The sequence below is a fragment of the Cynocephalus volans genome, chromosome 3, assembly GCF_027409185.1.
Source record: "Cynocephalus volans isolate mCynVol1 chromosome 3, mCynVol1.pri, whole genome shotgun sequence".
NCBI lineage: Eukaryota > Metazoa > Chordata > Mammalia > Dermoptera > Cynocephalidae > Cynocephalus > Cynocephalus volans.
In genome coordinates, this window is record NC_084462.1 from 23,076,938 (window position 1) to 23,086,131 (window position 9,194).

The 9,194-nt window shown below is 42.7% G+C and overlaps 1 long non-coding RNA gene across 1 annotated transcript; it reads right to left on the bottom strand.

Annotated features, from left to right (window-relative positions):
- Positions 1 to 366: 366 nt before the first annotated feature.
- On the bottom strand, positions 367 to 6,199 carry LOC134373906 (uncharacterized). The gene is made up of 4 exons (XR_010023000.1): positions 6,127 to 6,199; positions 3,644 to 4,272; positions 1,016 to 1,221; positions 367 to 755 (listed from the first exon to the last, which is right to left on the bottom strand). It is a non-coding gene; the product is annotated as an uncharacterized LOC134373906 (long non-coding RNA).
- Between the last annotated feature and the right edge of the window lie 2,995 nt (positions 6,200 to 9,194).

A 9,194-nucleotide genomic window follows, 5' to 3' on the forward strand; every position in this document is an offset into this window, starting at 1 on the left:
GAGTGGCCATGTGCTGCTCCGCCTCAAGGACACTTTCCCCCCTGGGACTATGGGGCAGTTTGGGGGCAAAAGCAGAAGTATGGGATCCCTTCACCCTGAGCAAGTGAATTTTCCTCTTTGTACAAGAGCAGGTCAGCCCTTGCTTTTCACTGTTTAATCCAACGGAAGCAGCTGAGTTTTTTCCCCATCTCTCTGTCGTAGATATACCCACTTTGTATGAAATGAAGATGGTCCGAGCCCCTACCCCCACCACCCCCCAAAAAACCTAGAAGTTTCTTTGGGTTTTTTTTTTTTTTTTTTTTTTTTTTAAGGCGATTGCCTTGACACCAGAGTGATTCGAAAACACACTTTCGGATGCCCAGGCCGGTGTGCAAACGTTTTCAACACAGGACATTTCTGTGTATTTGATGCGTGTCTCAGTTGCGTAGTTCACTATTATTCCTGAGTGCAGACGGTTCGGGATTCCTTCCGAGTTTCTTGTCCGTTTATTACAGGGATATCCAAAGTACAACGAAAAGCTGGATAAAGTGGATGTAGTACAGGGTTGGGGAGCTCGGGGAGTGGCTTTCGCAATCCAGGAACAGCCCGCCCGCCCGGGGGGGGGTGCTCTCCTGGGAGCAGCGCGGGTGGCCCGCCCCTTTCTCCAGGGCTTGAGGTTCCAGCAGCCACTGGGCCAAAAGTGAGGTGGGACGGCGAGCAGTTCCCTTTGACACTGGAGCGTCCTAAGGATCAGCAGCCGCCAAGGGAAATCCTACCTGCCAGGGAAAGTGGGAGGGAGGGAAAGTCTGTTGTCTTCCTGCAGCGCGCGATGGGCGCGTGCAGTGTTCTTAGCTGGAGCAGGTCCGACTTGGACGACTCAAAAGTGAGCGGCCTGGGGACGGTGCTGCTGGCCCGACCTCTCGTCTCTATCCCTCCCCACGTTCACGGTCTTGCAGCACCGACTCCCCGTGTCATCTGCCTGAGGGTCATGTTTGACCCTCCCTCCCTTCAGTGCCTTCCAGTGCCTGGAACTTACTTGGAGCCCTGACTGTCCCCAACTTCTGTGATAGGAAATGGGGCTCTGCTGTGGAAATCCAGTCTGTGTGCGCTGCTTCGCTTCCGGAGGTTTTCTCCTCTGCAGATCAACTCTAAGAGCAGTCTTCCTCATGTATTTCACAGATGTATGCATAATCCTAACAAGATGCAAACGCACACGACGTGCACCAAGCACTGTGCTAGGAACTGGGACATGTCAGAGAATAAATAGACAAGGCTTAGGCTCTCACGGAAAGGTGACAATTTCATAACATATTTGATGAGACTTTGACACATGACAAGCACAACACAAAGGGAAGAGTGAGGGGTCGATGTCAGGATGGGGATTCTCTTACTTCAGCCCTTCACGCAAAAGTGCACATGAGGAAGACTTTATTTTACCCTATTTTTAAAAGAGGGTAATAGCTAGTTGTTGTTGTTGTTGTTATTGTTGATTTTTAAAGAGTAAAATATGGGGCCGGCCTGTGGCTCACTTGGGAGAGTGTGGTGCTGACAATACCAAGTCAAGGGTTAAGATCCCCTTACCAGTCGTATTTAAAAAAAAAAAAAAAGTAAAATATATTTTTTAAAAGAAATGATGCTGGCCTGTTAGCTCACTCGAGAGAGCATGGTGCTGATAACACCACTGTCAATTTTTCAGATCGCCTTACAGGCCAGCTGCCAAAAATGAATGAATGACTAGATGAATGAAAAAGTGTTGTCAAATACAGGAAATTATGATGCAAAAACCTAAAATTATTCATAATCAAACCTCTCAGAAAAAAAATCAAGGATGTTGTGATGATGTACAAATTCCCTGGTATTTTTCTATGTCTATATATCCTTGAATGTTACTCTTTTGTAAACTTTTTTTGTAAAATCATTTTCCCATCAATAGTGTACTGACAGGTATTGCCTGTAAATTCGATGTGCATTTTTAAAACAGCTTTATTGAAAAATAATTCACACACAATTCAATTCACTTTACATAAGTGTATAATTAATGGATTTTAGTATATTCGCAGAGTTGTACAGCCATCACCACAATCAATTATAGAACTTCTATAGGACCTCCTTCTTCTATTAGCAGTCACTCCCCGCTGCCTCCCACTGAACCCCGCCTCAGCCATAAGCAACCTTTAGTCTACTTTCTGTCTGTATAGATTTGCCTATTCTGGACATTTTATAGGAGTATAAAGAGAACCATTCAATATATGGTCTTTTGTGACAGATTTCTTCACTTAGCATAATGTTTTCAGGGTTTATCCATATGGTTGCAGCATGTTTTACTAGTCCATTCCTTCTTACTGCTCAATAGTATTCCTTTTGTACGGATGTATCACCTTTTATTTATCCATTCATCAGTGGATGGCCATTTAGTTTCTTTCCATTCTTTGCTGTAATGAACAATGCTTTTTTTTTTTTTAAAGATGACCGGTAAGGGGATCTTAACCCTTGACGTGGTGTTGTCAGCACCACGCTCACCCAGTGAGCCAACCAGCCATCCCTATATGGGATCCGAACCCTTGGCCTTGGTGTTATCAGCACCGCGCTCTCCCGAGTGAGCCACAGGGCCGGCCCCTGAGCAATGCTGATACAAACATTCATGTGAAAGAGTTTGTGTGGACATAAATTTTCATTTCTCCAAAATATATAGCTAGGAGTGGATAGTGCGTATTATTGATGGTTACATTGTATTTCATCCAATTGATGTACACATCTTCTCATAAGTACAATGTACTCAGTTTCATTATTTCCTGCTATTGATTTTATTAATATTTCTTTCTGCTTTTCTGCAGTTTGTTTTATATTTTGCTTTTCCTAGCTTCTTTTTTTCCCCAGGTTTTTTCTTTTCCCATTTATTTCAGTTGAACATTACATTTACTTATTCTAAGCTGAGGTTAAAGTTTGTGCATGCATTTTGTTTTCTCTTGCCATCTCAACATCCCTATGGCAAACCACCTCTTCCCCTCCTTGTGGCCCAGGGTTAGTGTGGGGCAAGTGGGGAGGAACAAGAGTCACACACACTGAAGTCTGGCTCCAGCCTCCCCATGGAGTTAAGTTAAATTTTTCTTTCTTCGGGAAGAACTTTGTGAAGCAGGACTGCGCAGAGCAGGACTTTAACACGAGAGAGATGTTTAACATTTTCTCTTGTTTCAGGCACTGATACATTAAGACATTCTTTTTCATAGTAAAACTAGTAAACTCTAATACAGCAGTAGCAACAGAGGAGAGTTTGTTTCTAAAGAAAGAATTTGGCAAAAGCTCCCAGAGCGTAAGTAAATAGGTTTCCATATTTAAAGAGCCCTCAACATGTTCAGCAAAAGAAATGAAGTCCCATAAACATTCGTGCAATATTCACATACATGCTGTCATGGAATTTCAGGAAACCCTGGATAAAGATAAATACTGAGGATGGGTCACATACAAAGGATCAGTGTTCAGATTGGTGACAGATTTCTCCAGAGCAATACTGAAAGCAACAGTGTGGTAGAACAATGTCTTCAAAATTCTGAGGGAAAATGATCTCCACCCCAAAATTCTATCCCAATCAACATATCAATAAAGTATTATGTTAAAAATACATTATCAGAGATTTAAAGACTCAAAAAAATAAAATTTCTTGTACCTTTTCTCGTGAAGCAATGGAAGGATGTGTTTGATCCAGTGACATAATCCAGACAGTGGGTGGTTTGGGCTCAAAAGAGGAAGTCCTGGCAAAATGTGGCAGGTTTACAGCTGTGCAGCAAGCAGAGTATCCAGACGGGAGCACAAGAAACAATGTCTCTAGGAGGGATGTCTTCAGTACAGAAATGGTAACCAATCATTGATCAATATTAAACACTTCACGTTCATGACAACACTTAAATCTTGCAACAGCCATTGAGATATGTACTATCTGTCACATGTGTGAGAAAACAGGCTCAATAAGATTTTGTCACTTGCTTATAATTACTGGATTGAAGTTTGAATGGAGCTGGGAAGGAGTGGAAAGAAAGGTAAAGAAGAGAGGGGAACGTTTCAGGTACCAGAAACCAAAAGAATGTTGGCTTCAAGGTGCCAGTGGGTTCAGATACTGTGAGACACAGCACGGAGACCTTTCAACTGGTGCAGAGGCCTCCAAATGGATGAGGGTCGGTGCGAAGGCGGACGGAGATGGAGGCAGGAGGAGTTTGCATCAGACCCCATGGCGCTGGAGGCTCTTCGGATGGACAGTGATTTGAGGAGAGCCGGGATGCTGTGAGAGGCTTCTAGAATCTGCTTGCAAGGTGAATTGCATGAGAGGGGGGTACATAAATGGGGAAGACAAGTTGAAAATTGGCTATCCTAGTGGAAAGGCCAATATATACTCCCCATTTCAAATGGGTGTGGAGCCAGCTCAGAGAAGGAAAAAGCCCACAACCATGTTCTCCTCTCAAGTTCTTGGCTTACACTGAATATAGTCTATTCATTCCACATTTCCAGGTATGCGACATTGATTTTGTCTTTGTTTGAATAATTTGTTTGTTTTCCAGAATATTGAAATAATTCCTCATTAATCCTTCCAATAGTCAGTAATTTGAAAAGTTGAAATTTGCAAAACAAGTCAAGCAACCTTTTTTCAGGGAAGATTTCTGGAATGAAGTCTTACAGAGATTTCTCTCATTAAAACCCCCAAAAGTGGCACCAAGGCCTTGGGGGTGGTGAGAGTCCATATGCTCTGCTGTACACAACTACCCCTCCAGGTCAAGTCTGATTGTACTTTCACTTTTCCCATCAGCCCCAAACCCTGCACACTGTAGGCACAGAGAAGGCACTGAAGCGACTTCGCTGTTCACACAACTTGGAGAGTAAGAAAAGTGACTTGATTACAGCCCACAGAAATGCGAAATTGCTCATTGTCTTCCAGGAGACAACAACTGGTTTACCACGGCACTCTCCTACCTGTGGAGCCCCTGACATGTCAGGCTGAGAGCAGGTTACAAGATGTCTTTTATTTATTTATTTATTTCCCCCCCGCCCCCCACAAGATGTCTTTTAAACTCTGCTTGTGTCTGCTCCGTGCAAGTGAAGCTTCCACAGCATTTTGTCAAAACAAATGGGGCACAATTTGGGAAACACTCTTGCTTCCCATATTAGGGCCACAGGCCTCCCGACCCCCAGTTCTTGCCTCTGCACAACTGAGATGTAGAAACCTTTGGTTTCTGGAACTAGAGCCTGCGACTAACTTCCTTGAAACTCCAGGCACCAGGAGCCCCTGTGGCTACCTGAGAGGCTCCTAGGATCCTTAGGGATTGCTCAACAACTGACTGACAAAAAAGGGACCTGGGCCATGAGTCAGGGGTCCAGCTGGGAGTCACCTGTCTTTCCTGCTGGAAAGGGAATGAGTCTGAGGATGCAAACCAGCTGGGGTGAGGAGAGGGAGACACCTGCCTAGGAGCAAAATTTTTTAAATGGGCGCTAAAAAAACCTCAGTAACTAAGATCAATGATATGTTAATGCATCCTTTTTAAAAAAATCAAAATTCATGCAAAAAATTTATGATGAACTGTCAAAAGTTTAAATACAGACAGGACTCCACAGGGATTAAGGTGAGCTGAGTACGGGGTTGAATGGCATCTATATTTAAATTTTTGATGTTTTGTTCAAACTGTGATGCTATGGATTTTTGGCATCAATTTTGCTTTTTAAATCATATTGCATGAAGGGCTTGCCAGTTAGCTCAGTTGGTGGGGGTGCGGTGCTGATAACACCAAAGTCCCTGTACCAGGTTCCATCCCTGTACCAGCCAGCTGAGAAAAATGAAGAAAATAAAAAAGTATATATATATATATATATATATACTCCTTCCCTCTTCCTGAAGGGGTGGGCTCCAGCCCTGAGGGGTCAAGAGACTCACAAAGCAAAGCTTTTTTGGACTGTTTCTCATCAGTGGCTGTCAAGATTAAAGACTTGCCCCTATCCTGACCTAAAATTTCCCCTTCAAGTATATATCAGAGAGAAATAGCTGCTCATAGTGTAAATATGCCTGTATTAGAATGTTCAAGCCACTTGTATCAGTCCATTTCTGTTGCTTATAATGAAATACATGGCAGTGGGTATTTTATAAAGAAAATAAAATTTATTGCTTACAGTTTCTGAGGCTGGGAAGTCCAAATTTCATCTGGTGGTAGCAACAGTGACCCAGGGGTCTCACATTGCAAGATGGTGGAAGCAGAGAGAGACTAACCTGCTTATTCACTCTCCTTTTAAAGCTCTCCAAACCACGCCCCATACTACCATTTTTAATCCATTCACTACCACAGGGTCCTACAATCTAATCACATCTTCAAGGTACCACCTTTCAATTACCATAATAGGATTTCCCACCCTCTTAACAGTCACAGTGGGGGCTAAGTTTCTAATACATAAAACTTGGGGGACACAATTCAAGCTTCAGTGAGTTTTGGAGAGACATGAGTCAATCCACTACACCATTATTGTTTAATTTTTACAAAGAGAGGCAACCTATATGTCCATCAATTGGGAAAGAGTTTAATAAAGCGTGATACATCCTGCAATGGAACATCTTGCAAAATTTTTTTTAAAATGTAACACAGCAGATACATGTGTGCACACCTGGAAAGACCTTCAAAACACACTAAGTGAACAACAACAAGTTACAGAACATATAAAATGATGCAATTTGTGTTTTTCACCACAGATTTGCAAAAGGGTTTATACTTATTAGTGCTTGGAAAAATCAGAAATTCTATACGTCAAGATGCAGAAAATGTATACATCTGCGTAGAGGAGTGGTATTTCAAGAGAACTTTTATTCTGTCTGTTCTTTTGTTATCTTAATATTTTGCTAAAAGAAAGTGTTAATGTATGCGGTGTGTCAAAACCCACTTCAGCCATGGGGCTGAAATGAAAAATGATGCAATTCATGCACATTACCTAGCATCATACTGAAAAGACAGTAAATGCTTAGCAGCTTCCCTATTGTGAGAAGCCAGAGGTGGTATGCCCAGCAGTTAAACAGTTACTCTCTGGAATCAGGCTGCCTGGATTGAATATCAGTTCCCAGCTTGGCTAGTTATGAGTCCCCTGACCTCAGGCGAGTTGTGTAAACTTTCCTCACTTTCCAAACTTGCCTTGTCAGTAATGTGGGTAAATAATAGTTCCGGTCCACACATGCGTCTCGGGAAAGAAGTTAGGCAATATAAAAAGCCCTACAAGAGTGTCTAAAATGCAGCTCTGTCTCAATAAATAATAAGACGTCTAAGTTATATTCATATATAAGTATATATGAATATATAAGTAATAAGTATATATGTATATATGTAATTATATATACAATTATATATACTATATATAATTAAGAAGTAATTATATATACAATTAATACTAAGTATATACACATTTACTTTGTTATTATGATTATTGTTTCACTATACTCACTAAAATATAAGTTCCACGAGGGCACAGATTTTTGTCAGTTTCGTTCATTGCGGCATCTTCGGCACCTGGAATATAAACATAGTCACTCAGTATTTGTCATACTGAACTGATGAACTGAAAAGCCATTTGTCAGCCTCTGAGAAAGGGCTTAGACCTGGTTGAAATATGTTTTCAACAACAGAAGACCCACAAAAATCTTCACTGGTATTTGCCCCAGGCCCCCTTTCTTATCACCCTACCTTGGTCATTCACATGACTCTTTGACCTTGGCTAGGAAAATACAAAGAAGTCCAGGACCATTTTCTCACCCAGCCAGTACCAAGCCGATGACACACTTTGAGGTGTCCTTTCTTGGGCTCATGCCCAGTTCTGCCATGTTTAAGACACTGAATGTACACCCACCCTCCCAGGCAGCTCCCAGCTTCCAGATGAGCACTTCAACTCCTATTGCTTTGGGTTTTCCTTCTTGGTTGTTTAATCATTTCTCTTTTCCTTCCTGGTGTGGGTTGGTGCCACTCACCTCTGGAGGGTCTCCAGCAAGACTCCCTGCTTCCTTCTTCTCCGGCACAGATATGTCCAAGTCCATCCAGCTGGGTGACCTTGGGCAAGTCGCTTAATTGCTCTGTGACTGTTTCTTCTTCTGCCAAGTGGAGAAAAGAAAAATACCTCCCTCACAAGACTGTTCAGAAGATTAAATAAACTAATATACATATAATGCTCTGAGAATAGCACCCAGCACTTGGTAAGAGCTATATAAATTTTTGTTTAGATGCATGCATACCTACATACCAAAAAATCTAGACTGAGACACTGAATTGAAGTGTTATCCTTAAGTATAAGAAAACAGAGTGTCCAGGCTGTTGGGGTTTGGCCTACTGGGAGGTTTAAAGAGTAGGACCTTACTGGGTTGAGTCCCTTTCCCACCCAGAGCTTTCCCTGTCCCAAGAGCCTCCCCGCCACAGTTCCTCCCTCTGACCCTTCATGGCATATCCTGTGCCCAGGGCAGCAGCACTGGCCTGGACCAGATGTGGAGCATCCCTCAGGGGGATCGACAGCCAGAATGTGGCTCCTGAGCCAGTGGGGTCTCCCTCACCCCAGGGAGAGATCTATTTCTGACTCATCTTTGCTCAAGGCCCCTGTGCATGTTGCATTTCCTTACATGAGTTTGCCTCCTGATGTTGAAATTCCAGGGCTGTAAAGCTGGGCAGTGAGCACCCCACAACTGTCAAACTGTCCACCCCAGAAGGGAGTGGAAAGTGTGGGATTCCAGCTTCCAGGCCAACTGCACCCCCTCTTCTGTTTAAGTGTCCAATTCAATGGAATTTAAGCAATATACAGTCGTCCCTCGGTATCTGGTGGGGATTCGTTCCAGGGCCCCCACAGATACCAAAATCCACGGATGCTCAAGCCCCTTGTATCAAATGGCCATACTATTTGTGTATAACCTACTCACATCCTCCTATATACTTTAAATCATCTCTAGGTTGCTTAAAATACCTAATATAATGTAAATGCTATATATAGCTTTTATACTGTACTGTTTTAAAATTTGTATTATTTCTTATTGTTTTACTGTTATTGTTTCATTGCATTTTTTTCCAAATATTTTTGAACCTCGTTGGTTGGAAGAGCTTCTGGACAGCTGAACACGTGGAGGTTCCTGGAGGGTGGCGCACCTGGAGAGGGCATGGAAGCTCTGCTCCCTTCCCCATATCTCGCCCTGTGCATCTCTTCATCTGTGTCCTTTATAACATCCT